At 50.1% G+C, this 24,652-nt stretch overlaps 1 protein-coding gene across 1 annotated transcript in view; it reads left to right on the plus strand.

The window, feature by feature from the left end:
• LOC144509098 (carnitine O-palmitoyltransferase 1, liver isoform-like) overlaps positions 1 to 7,349 on the plus strand; it is a 304,253-nt gene extending 296,904 nt beyond the window's left edge. The window contains exon 20 of the transcript XR_013500394.1: positions 7,333 to 7,349. The gene's annotated coding sequence lies outside the window, so the exon portion shown is untranslated. The remainder of the gene's footprint in view (positions 1 to 7,332) is intronic.
• The last annotated feature ends 17,303 nt before the right edge of the window (positions 7,350 to 24,652 follow it).

Here is a 24,652-nt window from a genome sequence, read left to right on the forward strand (position 1 = left end):
AACGTTTTCACACAGAGGGTGGTACGTGTATGGAATGAGCTGCCAGAGGAGGTGGAAGAAGCGGGTACAATGACAACATTTAAAATACATTTGGACAGGTACATGGGTTCTCGCTATAGGAAGAATGTTATTAAACTGGAAAGGGTGAAAAAAGATTGACAAGGATGTTACCGGGACTGGAAGGTTTGAATTATAAGGGGAGGCTGGATAGGCTGAGACCTTTTTCCCCTGGAGCGTAGGAGGATGAGAGGTGACCTTATAGCGGGGACAGCACGGTGGCACAGTGGTTAGCACTGCTGCCTCACAGCACCAGGGACCCAAGTTCGATTCTCGGCTCGGGTCACTGTCTGTGCGGAGTCTGCACGTTCTCCCCATGTCTGCGTGGGTTTCCTCCGGGTGCTCCGGTTTCCTCCCACAGTCCGAAAGGCGTGCTAGTTAGATGCATTGACCCGAACAGGCGCCGGACTGTGGCAACCAGGGGAATTTCACAGTAACTTCATTGCAGTGTTAATGTAAGCCTTACTTGTGACTAATAAATAAACTTTAAAAACTTTACTTATAGAGGTTTATAAAATCATGAAGGGCAGAGATAAGGTGAATAGCCACGGTCATTTCCCCAGGGTAGGGGAGTCTGATACTTGAGGGCACAGGTTTAAGGTGAGAGGGGAAAGATTTAAAAGGGACGCGAGGGGCAACTTTTTCACACAGAGGGTGGTGCGTGTATGGAATGAGTTGCCAGAGGAGGTGGGAGAGGTGGGTACAATGACAACATTTAAAAGACATTTGGACAGGTACATGGATGGGAAAGGTTTAAATGGATACGGGCCAAACGCAGGCAAATGGGACTAGTTCAGTTTAGGAAACCTGGTCGGCATGGACAAGTTGGGCCGAAGGGCCTTTTTCCATGCTGTATATCTCTATGACTCTGTGGCCAGAATTCCCCCACCCCGCCCACCGCGGGAATCGGAGCAGGCGAGGGACAGACAACGGGAAGGTCCAATGAGATCGGACAGGATTTTCCGGTCTGGGAATGAGCCAGGCCACAAAGTCCCACTCTATGACTCCAATGGAAACCTGGCCAAAGGGAATCGTTACATAGAAGACAGGGGAGATATTCAGCCAAGGATAGAGTTGGGGCCCAAACTGTTGATGGGGCTTGTTCAGAAGTGGACGATGCCGGACTGCGGGAGAATTTAAACATGTCCGAGAACAACTTTTCCCGGAGCGAACCAGATAAAATACTCACGTGCCGGAATTTTATCGGCACGCCCGCCCCAATTCCGGGGAGGGTGAGGCTCGCGGAACGGAATTCTCCGTTGGCCTCGGGCAGGATTTTACGAACCTCGCCCGAGCAAGGTTGTAAAATACCGGCCGTGATGTTCAATACCATCCAACGCAGAGAGCAAAACTATCGAAGTGTCAGCAGAATGCCATTCCCCGGACCCCCGAGACCCTCACCAGTGCTCTGTGCCGCCTTGACCAGCCCGCGACGGAGAATCTCCTTCAGCCACGTCTTCATCTTTAAGCTCCCCTCCCCGCCGACCACCGACACCACCAGGTTGGGAGGGGGGATGTCCCAGAAGTGGGTGATGAGGGTATAGACGATGGCAGGGTCCGTGTCGGAGGAGAGCCGCACAAACTGTAAAGATAAGAGCGGGCGTGACTTTTCGGGATGCCTCCACGCACCGCGCAACCGGCGAGGCGTTTCTGGAAGCGCGGTCATCGTAGGAAAACATGGCGGCCAATTGCAACACAGCAAGATCCCACAAACAGCAATGTGATAACAAGCAGATAACCTGGCCTTTTTCAGTTGATTTGATTTATTATTGTCACATGTATTAGCATACAGTGAAAAGTATTGTTTCTTGCGCGCTATACAGACAGAGCATACCGTTCATAGAGAAGAAAAGGAGAGGGTGCAGAATGTAGTGTTACAGTCATAGCTAGGGTATAGAGAAAGATCAACTTAATGCGAGGTAGGTCCATTCAAAAGTCTGACGGCAGCAGGGAAGAAGCTGTTCTTGAGTCGGTTGGTACGTGACTTTTGTGTCTTTTTTCCGACGGAAGAAGGTGGAAGAGAGAATAGGGATAACTGGGTTATCCATGAAGGCCCCGCCTTCTCAACCTTGCCCCTTGCCTGAGTTGTGGTGATCCTCTAGGTTAAATCACCACCAATTAGCTCTCTCTCCCCAAGAGGAGAGCAGTTTATAGCCATCTGGGATTATGGTGACTTTACCTTTGACCATTATTGTCCTGGACACTAGGCTGAACTCCCCAGATCTTCCCCTTCTTCATTCTTTCGTGGGACATGGGCATCACTGGGCAAGGTCAACATTTATTTCCCATCCCTATTTGCCCTTGAACTTAGTTTCTCGCTGTTTCAGAGGGGCAATTAAGAGTCCTTTCCAGATGTATCACTGCTTGGTATGGCTCCTGCTCTGCCCAAGACTGCAAGAAACTACAAGGAGTTGTGAACGTAGCCCAGTCCATCACGCAAACCAGCCTCCCATCCATTGACTCTGCCTACACTTCCCGCTGCCTTGGCAAAGCAGCCAGCATAATTAAGGGCCCCACGCACCCCGGGACATTCTCTCTTCCACCTTCTTCCGTTGGGAAAAAAATACAAAAGTCTGAGGTCACGTACCAACCGACTCAAGAACAGCTTCTTCCCTGCTGCCATCGGACTTCTGAATGGACCTATCTCGCACTAAGTTCATTTTTCTCCACATCCTAGCTATGATTGTAACACTACATTCTGCACTCTCTCCTTTCCTTCTCTATGAACGGTATGCTTTGTCTGTATAGCGCGCAATAAACAATACTTTTCACTGTATACTAGTACGTGACAAGAATAAATCAAATCAAAATGACTGTAACACTATATTCTGCACCTTCCTTTCCTTCTCCCCGAAGTGCTCTATGAACGGTATGCTTCATCTGTATACTGTGTAAGAAACAATACTTTTCACTGTATCCCAATACATGTGGCAATAATAAATCAAATCAAATCAGAAACATTGCTGTGGCTCTGGAGTCACATGTAGGCCAGACCGGGTAAGGACGGCAGATTTCTTTCCCTAAAGGGACATTGGTGAACCAGATGGGTTTTTTCCAACAATCGACGATGGTTTCATGGTCATCAGTCGATTCTCAATTCCAGCTTTTTTTTATTGAATTCAAATTCCACCATCTGCCGTGGCGGGATTTGAACCCGGGTCCCCAGAACGTTAGCTGGGTTTCCGGATTAATAGCCGAGTGATATTACCACTAGGCCAGCGTCTCCCCATAAGAGGCCAAATCATCCTCCTTCTAAGAACATAAGAACATGAGAACTAGGGGCAGGAGCAGGCCATCTGGCCCCTCGAGCCTGCTCCGCCATTCAATAAGATCATGGCTGATCTTTTTGTGGACTCAGCTCCACTTACCCGCCCGCTCACCATAACCCTTAATTCCTTTACTGTTCAAACATTTATCTACCCTTGCCTTAAAAACATTCAATGAGGCAGCCTCAACTGCTTCACTGGGCAGGGAATTCCACAGATTCACAACCCTTTGGGTGAAGAAGTTCCTCCTCAAATCTACTCCTCAACCTCTGTGCTGTACAATTCCATTAGTCTATGATCACCTTCAGTGGCAGAGCGGTTAGCACTGCTGCCTCACAGCACCAGCGACCCGGTTCGATTCCCGGCTTGGGTCACTGTCTGTGTGGAGTTTGCACGTTCTCCCCGTGTCTGCGTGGGTTTCCTCCGGGTTCTCCAGTTTCCTCCCACAGTCCGAAAGACGTGCTGGTTAGGTGCATAGGTCATGCTAAATTCTCCCTCAGTGTACCCGAACAGGCGCCGGAGTGTGGCGACTAGGGGGATTTTCACAGTAACTTAATTGCAGTGTTAATGCGAGCCTACTTGTGACATGAATAAATAAACTTTAAACTTTGGATACAACCTCACTCTGACACACGTTGCTTGATCAGCAGCGAGTGGGAGTGATGTCATTTCCTCCCTACCTTGCCGTGCAGCCTTCCTTTCCCCAAAAAATCCACATCTCCGAACGCGTCGGTTGGCTCCTCCGTCGTATGCTCGGCTGTGTTCCATCTGCTGACAATGGCGGCTCCAAAGTTGTCCTCTGTTGCCACCGAGTTGTGACAATTCTTGGGGTAGCCACACTGGCAGAGCTGTGGCTTGCTGGGAAGAGCGAAGGAGGTGAGGTGTGTTAGTTGGGTGAGCGAGCATAGGAGACAAAAGGAAGGCCTTTTGGAAGGCCCTTAGATCCCAACCCTCATCCAATTCTGGCCTCTCACACAATCCCCATTTCCTTTGTCCCATGCTTGATAATCGTGCCTCCAGTTGTCTTGGTCCTGAAGCTCTCTCCCTAAACCTCTCTGCCTTTCTCAAAGACTTATAGAACCATAGAATCATGCAGTGCAGAAGAGGCCCTTCAGCCCATCAAGTCATACGCGAAACACCTGTAGCGGAATCTTCCCGCCCCACCCACCACAGGAATCATAACGGGCGGGACACGGAACATGCAAAGGTCCGTTGACCTCAGACAGGATTTTCCTGTCTTGGGACAAGCCGGAAAATCCTGCCCCTGAACTCCCACCTAATCCCACTTGCCAGCACAGCCTTGAATGTTGTGACATGTCAAGTACTCATCCAGGTACTTTTTAAAGGATGTGAGGCATCCCGCCTCCACCACCCTCCCAGGCAGCGCATTCCAGACCGTCCCTCTGGGTAAAAAGGTTTTTCCTCACATCCCCCCCCAAACTTCCTGCCCCCTCACCTTGAACCTATGTTCCCTCGTGACTGACCCTTCAACTGAGTGGAACAGCTGCTCCCTATCCACCCTGTCCATGCCCCTCATAAATATAAATATAGATTTATAAAGCCCACCTCTTTGACTAAGCACAAAAGCACAAGAAGAGGAGTAGGCCCTCAAGCCTGCTCCGCCATTCAATAAAATCATTCGATTGTGGCCTTGTGGTGAACCATAGATGGTTATCACTATGGGTACTGAACCATAGATGGTCATCACTATGGGTGCTTGTACATATGTTACTCTTGTTACTGTTGGGGTTAGGGTTGGGGTGTTCTACCTGTTGGTATTGTTCTGCAACTAAGTGTGTTGATGAAGGTAGGGCAGTTGATGTCATATACATGGATTTTAGTAAGGCGTTTGATAAGGTCCCCCATGGTCGGCTTATGATGAAAGTGAGGAGGTGTGGGATAGAGGGAAAGTTGGGCCGATTGGATAGGTAACTGGCTGTCTGACCGAAGACAGAGGGTGGTGGTCGATGGAAAATTTTCGGATTGGAGGCAGGTTGCTAGCGGTGTGCCGCAGGGATCAGTGCTTGGTCCTCTGCTCTTTGTGATTTTTATTAATGACTTAGAGGAGGGGGCTGAAGGGTGGATCAGTAAATTTGCTGATGACACCAAGATTGGTGGAGTAGTGGATGAGGTGGAGGGCTGTTGTAGGCTGCAAAGAGACATAGATAGGATGCAAAGCTGGGCTGAAAAATGGCAAATGGAGTTTAACCCTGATAAATGTGAGGTGATTCATTTTGGTAGGACTAATTTAAATGTGGATTACAGGGTCAAAGGTAGGGTTCTGAAGACTGTGGAGGAACAGAGAGATCTTGGGGTCCATATCCACAGATCTCTAAAGGTTGCCAGTCAAGTGGATAGAGCTGTGAAGAAGGCCTATAGTGTGTTAGCTTTTATTAACAGGGGGTTGGAGTTTAAGAGCCGTGGGGTTATGCTGCAACTGTACAGGACCTTGGTGAGACCACATTTGGAATATTGTTTGCAGTTCTGGTCACCTCACTATAAGAAGGATGTGGAAGCGCTGGAAAGAGTGCAGAGGAGATTTACCAGGATGCTGCCTGGTTTGGAGGGTAGGTCATATGAGGAAAGGTTGAGGGAGCTAGGGCTGTTCTCTCTGGAGCGGAGGAGGCTGAGGGGAGACTTAATAGAGGTGTATAAAATGATGAAGGGGATAGATAGAGTGAACGTTCAAAGACTATTTCCTCGGGTGGATGGAGCTATTACAAGGGGGCATAACTATAGGGTTCGTGGTGGGAGATACAGGACGGATATCAGAGGTAGGTTCTTTACGCAGAGAGTGGTTGGGGTGTGGAATGGACTGCCTGCAGTGATAGTGGAGTCAGACACTTTAGAAACATTTAAGCGGTTATTGGATAGGCACATGGAGCACACCAGGATGATAGGGAGTGGGATAGCTTGATCTTGGTTTCAGATAAAACTCGGCACAACATCGTGGGCCGAAGGGCCTGTTCTGTGCTGTACTGTTCTATGTTCTATGTTCTATGTACACTCCGTTTGGCTCCGACTTCCTATAGGAGTATAAAGGTCACTGCACTTCCTAGTGACCCTTAGTCTGGGATTGTATTGTTAAGCAGTATGCTCTATTCTTGTTGCGAATAAAAGCCTTTATTCCCGGGTACGATCTAGCCTCCCGTGTGTGAATTAATCGCGCATCAGGCCTCGACTCCACTTTTCTGTCTGTTCCCCCCAATAATGCTTGACTCCCCTATCGATCAAAAATCCATCCAACTCAACCTTGACTTTATTCAGTGATCCAGCTGTCAGGATGAGAGAGTTCCACAGACTAACGACCCTCTGAGGGAAAACATTTCTCCTTCTTTCCGTCTTAAATGGGAGACTCCTTATTTTTAAACCATATCCCAAAGACTCTCCAAAAGCAGGAAAATCCTTTCAGCATCCGCCTTCTCAAGTCCCCTCAGGAGTCTTATATAGAATCATAGAATCCCGACAGTGCAGAAGGAAGCCATTTGACCCATCAAGTCTGCACTGACAACAATCCCACGCAGGTCCTACCCTGTCCCCCCACATATTTATTCTGCTAATCCCCCTGACACTAAGAGGCAATTTATCATGGCTAAACAACCTGACCCGCACGTCTTTCGGACTGTGGGAGGAAACCGGAGCACCCGGAGGAAATCCACACAGATACGGGGGAGAACGTGCAGACTCCACACGGTCACCCAAGGCCAGAATTGAACCTGGGTCCCAGGCGCTGTGAGGAAGCAGTGCTAACCACTGTGCCACCGTGCCGCCCCAATATATCTCAATAAGATCACCCTCTCACTCCTCTGAACTCCAGTGGATATAGGCCCAACCTACTCAGCCTTCCCTCATAAAATAATACATCTTCCTCAGGAATCAGTCGAGTGAACCTTCTCTGAACTGCTTCCAACGTAATTCCATCCTTTTGCAAGCGACCACATCTGTACAAGAGTATTCCAGATGTAGTCTCACTGTACAACAATGGGCAGCACGGTGGCACAGTGGTTAGCACTGCTTTCGGCCAGCGCCAGGGACCCGGATTCAATTCCTGGCTTAGGTCACCGTCTGTGCGGGGTCTACATGTTCTCCCCGTGTCTGTGTGGGTTTCCTCCAGTTTCCTCCCACAGTCCGAAAGACGTGCTGATTAGGTGCATTGGCCGTGATAAATTCTTCCTCAGTGTACCCGAACAGGTGCCGGAGTGTGGCAACCAGAGGATTTTCATAGCTATTCCCCTTAGTTGAAGGGTCAGTCACAAGGGGACATAGGTTCAAGGTGAGGGGGCAGGAGATTTAGGGAGGGTTTGAGGTTAAACCTTTTTACCCAGAGGGTGGTGAGGGTCTGGAATGCGCTGCCTGGGAGGGTGGTGGAGGCGGGATGCCTCACATCCTTTAAAAAGTGCCTGGATGAGTACTTGGCACGTCATAACATTCAAAGCTACGGGCCAAGTGCTGGTGAGTGGGATTAGGTGGGAGGTCAGGGGCGGGGTTTTCCGGTTGTCGTGAGACAGGAAAATTCCATCCGAGGTCAACGTGCCTTTGCATGATCCGTGTCCCGCCCACTATAATTCCCATGGTCGGGAAGATTCCGCAGTTTCATTGCAGTGTTGATGTAAGCCTACTTGTGAGGTTAATAAATATAAAACAAAGAACAGAAATACTTCAAGGGTGAAAGTGGATCGTGGACAGAACAGCCCAGTGATGTTAGAAGCAATGTGACCTGGAGCTAAGGCCAGTCTAGAGATAGGTAGCAATCTGTAAGAACCTAACACGGAGCCCTTTACCCTCTACTTTTCTTCATTCATGGTTCTGGTCTCACTACGACACTACGACAACGGATGAATGAACACCGCTCGACAATCACCAGGCAAGACTGTTCTCTTCCTGTGGGGGAGCACTTCAGCAGTCACGGGCATTCAGCCTCTGATCTTCAGGTAAGCGTTCTCCAAGGCGGCCTTCACGACACACGACAGCGCAGAGTCGCTGAGCAGAAACTGATAGCCAAGTTCCACACACATGAGGACGGCCTCAACCGGGATGTTGGATTTATGTCACATTATCAGTAACCCCCACAGCTTGCCTCCTGGGCTTGCAGAATCTCACTAGCTGTCCTGTCTGGAGACAATACACATCTCTTTAACCTGTGTTGAATGTTCCCTCCACCCACATTGTCTGTACCTTTAAGACCTGGCTGGCTGTAGGATTCGCATTCTAATCAGTATTCTGTAACTTGATTTTGTCTGTTTGCACTGTTTGAGAGCACATTTCCACTCCATCTGACGAAGGAGCAGTGCTCCGAAAGCTTATGGTATTTGCTACCAAATAAACCTGTTGGACTTTAACCTGGTGTTGTGAGACTTCTTACCCTGGTCTCACCAGCCAGGGGAAAACACCCCATCTCCATCTACCCTGTCACACGATGTAAAAGTTTTGGGAGATCATCTCTCATTCTTCAAAACACAGGCCCAGTGGGCAGCACGGTGGCACAGCCTGGGCGGCACGGTGGCAGCACGGTGGTTAGCACTGCTGCCTCACAGCGCCAGGGACCCGGGTTCGATTCCCGGCTTGGGTCACTGTCTGTGCGGAGTCTGCACGTTCTCCCCGTGTCTGCGTGGGTTTCCTCCGGGTGCTCCGGTTTCCTCCCACAGTCCGAAAGACGTGCTGGTTAGGGTGCATTGGGCCATGCTAAATTCTCCCTCCCGAACAGGCGCCGGAGTGTAGCGACTAGGGGATTTTCACAGGAACTTCATTGCAGTGTTAATGTCAGCCTACACTAGCAACGAACAAAATAAAAGACTGTAGCAACACTTCCATACTCCATTCCCTTGCAATAAATGCCAACATTCTAGTTGTCTTCCCAATCGCTTGCTGTTCCTGCACGCGACCTTTTCATGACTCACATATGACCTGTACATCTAGTGACACAATATCGAATGTTGATGGATTACGTGGCTCTGTGGGGTTCCTTGATGATTTAATGTGTTAAGGTGCGCTGTAAATACAATTATTATTACACATTCCTGAAGAGCCACAGATTTAACATCAGATACATTAGAACAAAGAACAGTACAGCACAGGAACAGGCCCTTCGGCCCATCAAGCCTGCGCCAACACATGACACCTTTCTGAACTAAAGACCTTTTGCCTCTATGCGGTCCGTATCCCTCTTTTCATGTATGTGTCAAGATGTCTCTTAAACATTGCTAAGGTATCTGTTTCTACCACCACCTCCTCTGGCAGTGCGTTCCAGGCACTTGCCACCCTCTGTGTAAAAAACTACTTGCCTCTCACAGCTCCTTTAAACTTTCCCCCTTTTACCTTAAACCTATGTGCCCCTAGTAATTGAGATTCCTACCCTGGAGAAAGGACTCCGACTATTGGGGCGGCACGGTGGCACAGTGGTTAGCACTGCTGCCTCACAGCTCCTGGGACCTGAGTTCGATTCCCGGCTTGGGTCACTGTCTGTGTGGCGTCTGCACGTCCTCCCCGTGTCTGCGTGGGTTTCCTCCGGGTGCTCCGGTTTCCTCCCACAGTCCAAAGATGTGCGGGTTAGGTTGATTGGCCATGCTAAATTGCCCCTTACTGTATCCCAGGATGTGTAGGTTAGAGGGATTAGCAGGGTGGGGTTGTGGGGATAGGGCTGGAGATTGTTGTCAGTGCAGACTCGATGGGCCGAATGGCCTCCTTCTGCACTGCAGGGATGATTAAGATTCTATCCATGCCCCTCACAATTTTGTAAACTTCTATTAGGTCGCCCCTCAGCCTCCGATGTTCATGTGAAAACAAACTAAGTTTGTCCCAATCTCTCCTCGTAGCTAATGTCCTCCAAACCAGGCAACATCCTAGTATTATTCCTTCCCTTCTTTTGTATCCAGAGTGCACACCCTCAGGATTTTACACTATGCACAGTCCGTGTAACCCACAGTTCCACATAGTTATTCCCAATTCCGAGTGGCCATGGCTGACCTCTCACTCACTAAACCCCCTCCGGTTATTCTCGGTGTCCTCCCTCCCTCCCATCGCCCATATCCATCCTTTACCTTCCGGAGGCTGTATCCTCGAGGAACGTGGAACACGTTTTCTTCTTAATCACCTTGGGAATCCAACTCTATTGAACAGAAAACACACCAATAGTCACTTAGTTATTGCCCGGGTTCATACATGACCCAATGAGCAGCTCGCTGTACCTGGGCAAAGTGAATGGACCTCTGATCAGAGGCTGAGTAAAATGAATCATAGAATTCCTACAGTGCAGTCAAGGCCATTCGGCTCATCAAGTCCATACTGACCCACTGACAGAGTATTTTACCCAGGTCCATTCCCCCACCCTAGCCCCGTAATCCCGCACATTTAGCATGGCCAATCTATCTAACCTCACATCTTTGGACACTAAGGGGCAACTAAACATGACTACTCCACCTAACCTGCACATCTTTGGACACTAAGGGGCAATTTAGCATGGCTAATCCACCTAACCTGCACATCTTTGGACACTAAGGGGCAATTTAGCATGGCTAATCCACCTAACCTGCACATCTTTGGACACTAAGGGGCAATTTAGCATGGCTAATCCACCTAACCTGCACATCTTTGGACACTAAGGGGCAATTTAGCATGGCTAATCCACCTAACCTGCACATCTTTGGACACTAAGGGGCAATTTAGCATGGCTAATCCACCTAACCTGCACATCTTTGGACACTAAGGGGCAATTTAGCATGGCTAATCCACCTAACCTGCACATCTTTGGACACTAAGGGGCAATTTAGCATGGCTAATCCACCTAACCTGCACATCTTTGGACACGAAGGGGCAATTTAGCATGGCCAAACCACCTAACCTGCACAAGTTTGGACACGAAGGGGCAATTTAGCATGGCCAATCCACCTAACCTGCACATCCTTGGACACTAAGGGGCAATTTAGCATGGCCAATCCACCTAACCTGCACATCCTTGGACACTAAGGGGCAATTTAGCATGGCCAATCCTCCTAATCTGCACATCTTTGGACTGTGGGAGGAAACCAGAGCACCCGGAGGAAACCCACGCAGACACAGGGAGAATGTGCAAACCCCACACAGACAGTGACCCGAGGCCAGAATTGAACCTGTATTGAACCAGCGCTAACCATTGTGCCACCCTTAATCTGTTCTATATTTTCTTGAGTATTGCAGAATGAGAGGCAATCTCACTGAAACATTCAATGTTCTGAAGGGGTTTGATAAAGAGAGATTGTTTCCTCTGACTGGGGACTCGAGAACATGGGGGCACAGTTTCAGGATTTTTCCTTTATTCTCTCACAGGCTGTGGGCATCGCTGGTTAGAGCACAATTGGTTGCCCATCTCTAATTGCCCTTGAATTGAGTGCCTTGCTAGGGCCATTTCAGAGGGCAGTGAGAGGTCAACCACATTGCTGTTGGTGTGGTGTCAGTCTGGCCCGGTAAGGATGGCAGATTTCCTTCCTTAATGTATATCAGTGAGCCAGATGGGCCAATCAGTGATAGCCTCTTGGTCACTATTGCTGAAATTAGCTCTCAATTCCAGATTTATTCATTGGATTTAGATTTTGCCAGCTCCTTTTTATGGGATTGAAACTTCTATCTGTTGATGCCAAGGGCCATTGTCTGTGTGGAGTTTGCACCTTCTCCCCGTGCCTACGTGGGTTTCCTCTGGGTGCTCCGGTTTCCTTCCACAGTCCAAAGATGTGCAGGTTAGGTGGATTGGCCATGGTAAATATGTTGGGTTACGGGGATAGGGTGGGGGAGAGGGCCTGGGTAAGGTGCTCTGTCAGAGACTCAGTGCAGACTTGATGGCCAACCTGCACTGCGGGGATTCAATGATTCTATGAATATGTCCGTCAATTAGTTGAATGGTCTTCGGACAAGTGGTCTTGCTCACTCTTTCTTGGAGGAAGTGATGCGTGGTTACATTTTCTCCTTGCGAGGGGGCCTTCCATGTTTGGGAGATTTTTATTGCCATTTTATCAATCTTCAGCAAGTCAATGCTCCCCACAAAATGTCTGAACCTATCGGATTTTTTTAACCTTTCCAAGGCCTCAATTGAAGGTTTGGGAATCTCCTATTTCTCGTCCCCTCTGTGGCTTCCCTTCCTTGTGTGTGAGGGCATTGGTGCCAAGTTAATTGGCGCGTGTGTCACAGCACCCATAGGTTAAAGGGTTTAATTATGAAGTTGCATAAACTTCTCCGTCAGTGTAATCTGTGTTGTTCACTTCAACCACTCGCTGCGGTTTCCACATTCGAATCACTCCTTGTTAGTTGCTGCTTCTCTTCCCGCACCCACTGGCTCACAAGATTTTTTTCGTCTGTTCCCATAGTGACCAGGATTTTCCAGTTCCGCCGCAGGGGTTGGAGCCGGCCAGTCGAATGTCCTTTGACTTCGGCAGGATTGGAAAATCCCAGTGGAAGGCAGGACGGGAATATCCCAACCAGTGAGTTCCTCCTGGAACTGGTCACTAGTCTGTCGCCGGGGGCTTATAGCTTGAGGAGGCACTAATTTTTACAGATGCGCCATACATCCTTTCAGCTTAGTATGGCCCCTGCTCTGCCCAAGACTGCATGAAACTACAAAGGGTCATGAACGTAGCCCAGTCCATCACGCAAAGAAAGCAGCCTCCTATCCATTGACTCTGTCTACACTTCCCGCTGCCTCAGCAAAGCAGCCAGCATAAATAAGGACCCCCCATGCACCCTGGACATTCTCTCTTCCACCTTCTTCCTTCAGGAAAAAGATACAAAAGTCTGAGGTCACGTACCAACCGACTCAAGAACAGCTTCTTCCCTGCTGCCATCAGACTTTTGAATGGATCTACCCCATCATGGAATCGACAGTGCAGGAGGAGGCCATTTGGCCCATCGAGTCTGCACCGACCACAATCCCACCCAGACCCTATCCCCATAACCCTATGCATTTATCCTAGCTAGTCCCCCTGACGCTAAGCGGAACCATCTAACCAGCACATCTTTTGAGTGTGGGAGGAAACCGGAGCACCCGGAGGAAACCCACGCAGGCACGGGGAGAACGTGCAAACTCCACACAGACAGTGACCCAAGCCGGGAATCCAACCTGGGACCCTGGCGCAGCGAGGCAGCAGTGCTAACCACTGTGCTGCTGATCTCTCTCTAATTTGTTTGGTCAATCCACCTAACCTGTACATCTTTGGAGTGTGGGAGGAAACCGGAGCACCCGGAGGAAACCCACGCAGACACGGGGAGAAGGTGCAATATATTTCTGGGAACTGGGTAAATACGTTCCACGTGTTTTTGAATTGTATAAAACGTTGCCCAACTTGGTCAAAGATTATGACTAATTTGTTGCTGGGAGGGGCTGTATATATTGAAACACAGGTTGTGGCCACTAATGCTTACGTAACTGATTAAACACGGACTCTGTACTGTTACACTGCAGGAGGAGACTAGCTGAGGTTTTGCAGTACAGTTCACCCAGGAGCCATGTATACTAGCAACACATGGGGCGTACAGGACTTATTACCCTGCTGAATAAACAGGAACTCTGTCCAGTCCATGGCACTGGACAACCAATGGTGAGACTGTGGGGACGGGTGGTTCAGAGGCAAGAGGTCATGTGATGAAAGCTCCAGGAATATGGCCAACTGGAGTTGCACTGAGCCAGCTTGGTGCTGTGTTGTGTACAATTTAGGCTATTCTGCGCTGAGGCCCAATGTTCACTACACAGAGGACAAACACCAACATGCCCAATCCAGTCCATGCTGCTGTTTATTTAGCTCTTGAGTCACATCTTTTCTCATCTAAACCTCCTATTCCCTTCTCTCTCACAGAGAATCATAGAACCCTACAGTGCAGAAGGAGGCCATTCAGCCCATCGAATCTGCACCGACAACAATCACAGCCAGGCGCTATCCCTGAAAACCCATATATTTACCCTGCTAATCCCTCCAACCTACACATCTTTGGACACTAAGGGGCAATTTACCATGGCTAATCCACCTAACCTACACACCTTTGGACACTAAGGGGCAATTTAGCATGGCCAATCCACCTAACCTACACATCTTTGGACACTAAGGGGCAATTTAGCATGGCCAATCCCCCTAACCTACACACCTTTGGACACTAACGGGCAATTTAGCATGGCCAATCCACCTAACCTACACATCTTTGGACACTAAGGGGCAATTTAGCATGGCGAATCCACCTAACCTACACATCTTTGGACACTAAGGGGCAATTTAGCATGGCCAATCCACCCTAACCTACACATCTTTGGACACTAAGGGGCAATTTAGCATGACCAATCCACTTAACCTGCACATCTTTGGACACTAAGGGGAATTTAGCGTGGCCAATCCACCCTAACCTACACATCTTTGGACACTAAGGGGCAATTTAGCATGACCAATCCACTTAACCTGCACATCTTTGGACACTAAGGGGCAATTTAGCATGGCCAATCCACCTAACCTGCACATCTTTGGAGTGTGGGAGGAAACCGGAGCACCCGGAGGAAACTCACACAGAGACGGGGAGAACATGCAGACTCCACATAGACAGTCACTCGAGGCAGGAACTGAACCCGGGTCCCTGGCGCTGTGAGGCAGCAGTGCTAACCACTGTGCCATCAAGGTAGGCTCCCATATATTGATATTCTTAATGCTGCCTCCCCCCGCCATTATCCCCTGAGAACTGGTTCACCCAGGGTGTCACCTGGGGTCCACTGATTTATCTTGAAGAAGGAGGTATTGTGGGTTAGTGTCGAGGCCAGAGATCTCAGGTTCAAGTCTCACTTCAGCACTCGATGGTCACGGAAGATACAATTTTTTTTTGCCCCTCAGAGAGTTGAGAATCTTTGGAACTCAGAGAGTTTGAATATTTTTAAGGCAGAGGTGGATAGACTCTTGGTAACCAAGGGGGCAGCAAGGTGGGGGGGGGGGGGTTGGGCGGGTGTGGGGGGGATGCGGGGTGACGGGGGGGAGGTGTGCGGTGATGATAAGTTATCAGTGGTAATGGGGGTGCAGATTTGAGGTTGCAATCAGAACAGCCATGATCATATTCAATGACGGAACAGGCCTGAGGGGCTGAATGGCCTGCTCCCGCTCCTTGATCACATATCCGCGCGTTACCAATCCTTGGGTGGGATTCTCCAGCCTCCCGCCGTGCGGTTCCCACCAGCGGGAGGTGGCCCGTCGTTCGCTGGCGGCGGGATTCTCCAGTCCTGCCGCTGTCGATGGGAATTCCCATTCCCCATGCTGGCAGGAAAACCGCAGGATGTGCTGCCGGCGGGACTGGAGAGCCCCATCAAACAATGCACCACCTCCCGTCGGCAGGAAATCCGCAGGCGGGAGGGGGGGTGGAAGATGCGTTGGCGGCGGGACTGGAAAATCCCGCTGCTAGCAAACGACGTGCCACCTCCCGCGACGGGGAGGCTAGAAAATTCCGCTGGCAGGAACAGCTGGAGAATTCCAGCCCTTGCCTTTTGATTGGTGCGTTTGCGCTAAATGGAAAAACACCACAGTACCCCGTAAAATACCGATAGTCACGCTGTTAAAACCAGAATGGCTGCAATTTAGTCCACAAGGTGAAGTGGGCAAGTCAACGGGAGACATTGATTGAAGATGCGCTTGGAGCAGTTTAATTTTAATCTGAATCTCCTCCACATTTTAAACAGACAACACAGAAAACCACAGCGCAACCTGCAGGGAAGGTAACTTCAGTCACATTAAAAAGCAGGTTAAAAGAGGGAAGAGATCTAGGGAATCTCGGGAATAGGGAGAGAGATAGGGAAGAGGTTCGGCACGGTGGCACAGCAGTTAGCACTGCTGCCTCACAGCGCCAGGGACCCGGGTTCGATTCTCGGCTTGGGTCTGTGTGGAGTTTGCACGTTCTCCCCGTGTCTGCGTGGGTTTCCTCCGGGTGCTCTGGTTTCCTCCCACAGTCCAAAGACGGGCTGGTTAGCTGGATTGGCCATGCTAAATTCTCCCTTAGTGTCCAAAGATGTGTAGCGGGTAAATATGTGGGGTTATAAGGATAGGGCCTGGGTGGGTGGGATTGTGGTCGGTGCAGACTCGATGGGCCGTAGGGATTCTATCCTGTCTGAACATTGCAAATGAAGCCATTGCCTGTTTTGATGTCTCCGCACGCCCCTGGAATCCGGGCATGTCAAAACAAACTCCACAATTTATAAAAGATTCTGAGGAAGTGTACCTGATCTCTTCCCAACGCGCTGTCCATGGCTTGGAGGGGATTCCGAGTGTACTGCGCGCGGAATGGCGGAAGATCTCTTGTCTGAGGCTGTCTTGAGAGAAAGTCTCTGGTCGTTCGCTGATGGAGGGAGCAGCGGTTAGTTTTCTGTGTGTGTGTGTGAGACAGTGAAGTTATCACAAGCCACACCTGAACTGTGTCACAACCTGTCGGAGCACATTTCAGTCAAGACCGATCGGCAAACAGCTGATCCGTGATAAAGAAAAGGAATTGGCTGCAGGGTCGGTATCCACGGGGCACATGTTCAAGCTGATAGGCTGCAGAATAGCAGCAACTTAAACAATCATGAGCAAACAATCACAAGTCTGATAAAGGAAGGGTGGACGCAAGTTACAACAGCAGTAAGGGAATTAGATAAATACTTGAATACTTGAGGGAGTGCCGCACTGTCAGAGGGTCAGTGCTGAGGGAGTGCCGCACTGTCAGAGGGTCAGTGCTGAGGGAGTGCCGCACTGTCAGAGGGTCAGTGCTGAGGGAGTGCCGCACTGTCAGAGGGTCAGTGCTGAGGGAGTGCCGCACTGTCAGAGGGTCAATACTGAGGGAGTGCCGCACTGTCCGAGGGTCAGTGCTGAGGGAGTGCCGCACTGTCAGAGGGTCAGTACTGAGGGAGTGCCGCACTGTCAGAGGGTCAGTGCTGAGGGAGTGCTGCACTGTCAGAGGGTCAGTGCTGAGGGAGTGCCGCACTGTCAGAGGGTCAGTATTGAGGGAGTGCTGCACTGTCAGAGGGTCAGTGCTGAGGGAGTGCCGCACTGTCAGAGGGTCAATACTGAGGGAGTGCCGCACTGTCCGAGGGTCAGTGCTGAGGGAGTGCCGCACTGTCAGAGGGTCAGTACTGAGGGAGTGCCGCACTGTCAGAGGGTCAGTACTGAGGGAGTGCCGCACTATCAGAGGGTCAGTACTGAGGGAGTGCTGCACTGTCAGAGGGTCAGTACTGAGGGAGTGCTGCACTGTCTGAGGGTCAGTACTGAGGGAGTGCTGCACTGTCAGACGGTCAGTACTGAGGAGGTGCCGCACTATCAGAGGGTCAGTATTGAGGGAATGCTGCACTGTCAGAGGGTCAGTACTGAGGGAGTGCAGCACTGTCAGAGGGTCAGTACTGAGGGAGTGCCGTACTGTCAGAAGGTCAGTACTGAGGGAGTGCCGCACTGTCAGAGGGTCAGTACTGAGGGAGTGCCTCACTGTCAGAGGGGCAGTACTGAGGGAGTGCCGCACTGTCAGAGGGTCAGTACTGAGGGAGTGCCGCACTGTCAGAGGGTCAGTACTGAGGGAGTGCCGCACTGTCCGAGGGTCAGTACTGAGGGAGTGCTGCACTGTCAGAGATGCCATCTTTAGAATGAGATGTTAAATTGAGATCTGTTGACCCTCTCAGGTGGCCATTAAAAATTCCAGGCGGCCATTTTGATGAAGGGCAGGGGAGTTCTCCGCGAGCTGTTGGCCAATTGTTACCCCTCAATGCCACAAATAAAAGAATGACTAGGTTAGGTTAGGGCCGGTCAAGGACAGTAGTGGGAACTTGTGTATGGAGTCAGTAGAGATAGGCGAGGTGATGAATGAATACTTTTCTTCAGTGTTCACCAAGGAGAGGGGCCATGTTTTTGAGGAAGAGAAGGTGTTACAGGCTAATAGGCTGGAGGAAATAGATGTTCGGAGGGAGGATGTCCTGACAGTTTTGAATAAACTGAAGGTCGATAAGTCCCCTGGGCCTGATGAAATGTATCCTAGGATTCTTTGGGAGGCAAGGGATGAGATTGCAGAGCCTTTGGCTTTGATCTTTGGGTCCTCGCTGTCCACGGGGATGGTGCCAGAGGACTGGAGAATGGCGAATGTTGTTCCTCTGTTTAAGAAAGGGAATAGAAATGACCCTGGTAATTATAGACCGGTTAGTCTTACTTCGGTGGTTGGTAAATTGATGGAAAAGGTCCTTAGAGATGGGATTTACGACCATTTAGAAAGATGCGGATTAATCCGGGATAGTCAGCACGGGTTCGTGAAGGGCAAGTCGTGCCTCACAAATTTGATAGAATTTTTTGAGGAGGTAACAAAGTGTGTTGATGAAGGTAGGGCAGTTGATGTCATATACATGGATTTTAGTAAGGCGTTTGATAAGGTCCCCCATGGTCGGCTTATGATGAAAGTGAGGAGGTGTGGGATAGAGGGAAAGTTGGCCGATTGGATAGGTAACTGGCTGTCTGATCGAAGACAGAGGGTGGTGGTCGAAGGAAAATTTTCGGATTGGAGGCAGGTTGCTAGCGGAGTGCTGCAGGGATCAGTGCTTGGTCCTCTGCTCTTTGTGATTTTTATTAATGACTTAGAGGAGGGGGCTGAAGGGTGGATCAGTAAATTTGCTGATGACACCAAGATTGGTGGAGTAGTGGATGAGGTGGAGGGCTGTTGTAGGCTGCAAAGAGACATAGATAGGATGCAAAGCTGGGCTGAAAAATGGCAAATGGAGTTTAACCCTGATAAATGTGAGGTGATTCATTTTGGTAGGACTAATTTAAATGTGGATTACAGGGTCAAAGGTAGGGTTCTGAAGACTGTGGAGGAACAGAGAGATCTTGGGGTCCATATCCACAGATCTCTAAAGGTTGCCACTCAAGTGGATAGAGCTGTGAAGAAGGCCTATAGTGTGTTAGCTTTTATTAACAGGGGGTTGGAGTTTAAGAGCCGTGGGGTTATGCTGCAACTGTACAGGACCTTGGTGAGACCACATTTGGAATATTGTGTGCAGTTCTGGTCACCTCACTATAAGAAGGATGTGGAAGCGCTGGAAAGAGTGCAGAGGAGATTTACCAGGATGCTGCCTGGTTTGGAGGGTAGGTCTTATGAGGAAAGGTTGAGGGAGCTAGGGCTGTTCTCTCTGGAGCGGAGGAGGCTGAGGGGAGACTTAATAGAGGTTTATAAAATGATGAAGGGGATAGATATAGTGAACGTTCAAAGACTATTTCCTCGGGTGGATGGAGCTATTACAAGGGGGCATAACTATAGGGTTCGTGGTGGGAGATATAGGAAGGATATCAGAGATAGGTTCTTTACGCAGAGAGTGGTTGGGGTGTGGAATGGACTGCCTGCAGTGATAGTGGAGTCAGACACTTTAGGAACATTTAAGCAGTTATTGGATAGGCACATGGAGCACACCAGGATGATAGGGAGTGGGACAGCTTGATCTTGGTTTCAGATAAAGCTCGGCACAACATCGTGGGCCGAAGGGCCTGTTCTGTGCTGTACTGTTTCTATGTTCTATGTTCTATGATCGGTGTATCTGGGAGTGTGCTCTGAGTAAATTGTTTGCCGTGTTTGCTACGTTCCAACAGCGACTATACTTCAAAACCTCGTTGGCTGTAAAGTGGTTGGGCACATCCTGAGGTCAAGAATGGCATGGTATCAATGTAAACCTTTGCTTTCCCCTCAATATACATCTACACTTGCCCAATGGGGAGGGTGTTGGTTACAGTGAAGTATATCTTAAAGGGGTCTCTGCCATAATGCCACTCGACTCGTAATCCAGATACCCAAGGTAATGAGCTGGGAACCCGAGTTCGAATCCCGCCACGGCAGCTGGTGGAATTTGAATTCAATAACTAACATCTGGAATTAAGAATCTACTGATGAACCATTGCTGATTGTCAGAAAAACCCATCTGACTCAGTAATGTCCCTTTAGGGAAGGAAATCTGCCGTCCTTACCCGGTCTGGCCTACATGTGAGTCCAGGGCCACAGCAATGTGGTTGACTCTCAGCTGCCCTCGGGCAACTAGAATCATAGAATCCCTACAGTACAGAAGGAGGCCATTCGGCCCATTGAGGCAGCACCGACAGCAATTGCACCCAAGCCCTTTCCCCATAACCTCATGTATATACTTGTGGCACGTTGGCACAGTGGTTAGCACTGCTGCCTCACAGCGCCAGGGACCTGGTTTCGATTCCCAGCTTGGGTCACTGTCTGTGTGGAGTCTGCACATTCTCCCCGTGTCTGCGTGGGTTTCCTCCAGGTGCTCCGGTTTCCTCCCACAGTCTGAAAGACGTGCTAGTTAGGTGCATTGACCCGATCAGGCGCCGGAGTGTGGCGACTCGGGGAATTTCGCAATAACTTCATTGCAGTGTTAATGTAAGCCTTACTTGTGACTCATAAATTAACTTTAACTTTACCCTGCTAATCCCTCTGTTACTAAAAGTCAATTTAGCATGGCCAATCCACCTAACCTACACACCTTAGGTTGATTGGCCATGCTAAACCTAGGGATGGGCAATAAATGTTGGCCAGCCGGGTATGTCCCTGTCCTCCGAATGAATAAAAGAAAATAAATCAAAATTAACCTATCACACGCTCCCCTAAGAGTTTTGCACATAAAATTGGGGTTGGGGTGTCCAGTACTGTCCGAAGACTGCAATTGGTTCACACTGCTGCCTCACAGCGCCGGGGACCCGGGTTCGATTCCCAGCTCGGGTCACTGTCTGTGTGAAGTTTGCATGTTCTCCCCGTGTCTGTGTGGGTTTTCTCCGGTTTCTTCCCACAGTCCGAAAGACGTGCTGGTTAGGTGCATTGGCCGTGCTAAATTCTCCCTAAGTGTACCCGAACAGGAGTGTGGTGACTAGGGGATTTTCACTGTGACTTCATTGCGGTGTTAATGTAAACCTACTTGTGACACGAATGAATAAACTTTAAACTTACTTCCAATTTTAAGTGCAGAGATCCCAATCTGGACCATGGCTGGGTTGAAGCACAGCTGGGAGCTTCGGTTGTGGAGATCCAGTATCCAGAGATTCCCTACAGATGGGTGTGGAAGATCCGAGGGGACTCTTTCAAGTCCAAAGATGTGCGGGTTAGGTTGATTGGCCATGCTAAAATTGCCCCTTAATGTCCTGGGATGCATAGATTAGAGGGATTAGCGGGTAAAATATGTAGGAATACGGGGTAGGGCCTGGGTGGGATTGTGGTCGGTGCAGACTCGATGGGCCGAATGGCCTCTTTCTGTACTGTTGGGTTTCTATGATTTCTAAGGAATAACCAGGCTGCTCTTCTTGGTGCCTGGCCTAATATTCATCCCTTCCCTCTCTCCCTCGGTGTTTCTCCGCAGACAAAGATGTTAGGAAGGTTTGATCTCATTAAGTGCAGGCCCGATAGTGCCTACTCGGGCCTAACCTTGATTGGCAGATTCTCCCTCCAACAGAGGGTGCAATTAAAGTTCATTTATTATTGTCACGAGTAGGCTTGCATTAACACTGCAATGATGTTACTGTGAAAATTCCCTAGTTGCCACACTCCGCCGCCTGTTCAGGTACACTGAGGGAGAACTTAGCATGGCCAATGCACCTAACCAGCACGTCTTTCAGACTTTGGGAGGAAACCGGAGCACCCAGAGGAAACCCACGCAGACACGGGGAGAATGTGCAGACTCCGCACAGACAGTGACCCAAGCCGGGAATTGAACCTGGGTCCCTGGCGCTGTGAGGCAGCAGTGCTAACCACTGCGCTGCCCTTATTGCAGGTGCACTCGCTACTGGGGGATATGTGATCATTCCTCCTCTTCCTCTTCTCAGTTTCAAAGATGTCCGCGGCTCTCCTGGTGTGGCATCTCCAGACAGCACGGTTTGGGGCCTTGGCAGCCTTGGTGATGATCAAGGTGGGACGCAGAGAGTGACTTCTCCAGGGAGTCCTTGAAACACTCCGCGCAGGGCCCCTCTGCTCCATTCACCAATGGCCAGCTTTCTTTACTATACGATCCCAGGCAGTCGGCTGTTGTGCATCTAGGCAACGGCCAACAAGTTGGAGGGTGACCTCGATGCTGGAGATGTTAGCTACCTCCAGGACTTTAGTATTTGTAATGCAGTCCAGCCAGTGAATCACGAGGATGCTATAAGACCATAAGATATAGGAGCAGAATTAGGCTACTCAGCGCATTGAGTCTGCTCCGCCATTCAATCATGGCTCATATGATTCTCATCCCCTTTCTCCTGCCTTCTCCCCTTACCTTTGATCCCCGAATTGATCAAGAATCTATCTATCTACGAGAACTTCAGGCTCCTCGTGTTACCGCACCTTTGCGCTCCGGTTCTCCTGGGGCTAGACTTTATGGTTCACCTGAAGAGTGTGACCCTGCGGTACGATGGACCACTCCCTCCACTTTCAGTGGGAGAACAGCGGCCTCCAAATTGTCCAGCGCGCTCCACATGCAGTCTCTCGACACTCAAAATTACCCCGCCTTCCCTATTTGAAAATCCCGTGCCAGGCTGCAAGCCCATCGCAACTAAGAGCAGGCGTTACAGCGCTGAGGATCGGATTTTTATTCGATCTAAGGTTCAGTGACTCCTCAGGGAAGGGGTCATTCAACCTAGCACTAGCCCATGGAGAGCACAAGTCGTGGTGGTCAAGACTGGAGACAAGCCCCGGATGGTCATAGACTATAGTCAGACCATTAATAGGTACATGCAGCTGGACGCGTACCCTCTCCCGCGCATATCTGACATGGTCAACCAGATTGCGCAGTACCGGGTGTTCTCCACCATCGACTTGAAGTCAGCCTACCACCAGCTCCCCATTCGCCCAGAGGACCGAAAATATACGGCCTTTGAGGCGGATGGCCGTCTCTACCACTTTTTAAGAGTCCCTTTCGGCGTCACTGATGGGGTCTCGGTCTTCCAGCGTGAGATGGACCGAATGATGGACCAGAACGGGCTACGGCCTACCTTCCCGTACCTGGACAACGTCACTATCTGCGGCCATGACCAGCAGGACCACGACGCCAACCTCCAGAAGTTTTTACGCACTGCGACTCTCCTGAACCTGACCTATAACAGGGAGAAGTGCGTATTCAGCAAGCACCGCCTCGCAATCCTCGGATACGTGGTGGGAAACGGGGTCATCGGCCCCGATCCAGACCGTATGCGTCCCCTCCTTGAACTTCCCCTACCCACTAGCATCAAAGCACTGAGAAGATGCTTAGGCTTCTTCTCGTACTATGCACAGTGGGTTCCCAATTACGCGGACAAAGCCCGTCCGCTCATAAAATCTACCTCTTTTCCCCTGACAGCAGAGGCTCGCCTAGCCTTTGAAGGGATAAAAGCCGACATCGCGAAAGCCACGATGCACGCTGTCGATGAGTCCATCCCCTTTCAGGTGGAGAGTGATGCATCTGATTTCGCCCTGGCCACCACACTTAACCAGGCGGGCAGGCCTGTCGCCTTTTTCTCTCGCACCCTCCAAGGCCCTGAAATTCGGCACTCCTCTGTGGAGAAAGAGGCTCAGGCCATTGTGGAGGCCGTACGGCATTGGCGCCATTATTTGGCTGGCAAACGGTTTACCCTGCTCACGGACCAGCGGTCCGTGGCCTTCATGTTCAACAACACGTTAAAGGGAAAAATTAAGAATTATAAAATCTTGAGGTGGAGAATCGAACTCTCCACCTACAACTATGATATCATGTATCGTCCGGGGGAGCTCAATGAGCCCTCAGATGCCCTGTCGCGTGGAACATGTGCCAGTGTGCAGGAGGACCGGTTACAGGCCCTCCACAATGATCTCTGCCATCCGGGGATCACTCGGTTTTTCCATTTTGTAAAGGCTCGGAATCTGCCCTACTCCATAGAGGATGTCAGGTCGATAACACGAAGCTGCCAGGTACGTGCAGAGTGCAAGCCGCACTTCTACCGGCCTGACAGGGCACACCTCATTAAGGCCACTCGCCCTTTTGAACGACTGAGTGTCGACTTCAAGGGCCCCCTTCCTTCGACAGATCGGAATGTGTATTTCTTCAACGTGGTTGACGAATACTCCCGATTCCCTTTTGCCAGCCCCTGTTCTGACATGTCCTCTGCCACGGTCATCAAAGCCCTGCGGAGTCTTTTTACCCTGTTCGGCTACCCCAGTTATATCCACAGTGATAGGGGTTCGTCGTTTATGAGCGACGACTTGAGGCAATACCTGCTCTCTAAAGGAATTGCCTCAAGTAGGACTATGAGTTATAATCCCAGGGGTAACGGCAGGTCGAGAGAGAAAACGCTACAGTCTGGAAGGCTGTTTTACTGGCGTTAAGGTCTAGGGGTCTTCCAGTCTCCCGTTGGCAAGAGGTACTTTCT

This window comes from Mustelus asterias, chromosome 21 (assembly GCF_964213995.1).
Source record: "Mustelus asterias chromosome 21, sMusAst1.hap1.1, whole genome shotgun sequence".
NCBI classification, from domain to species: domain Eukaryota; kingdom Metazoa; phylum Chordata; class Chondrichthyes; order Carcharhiniformes; family Triakidae; genus Mustelus; species Mustelus asterias.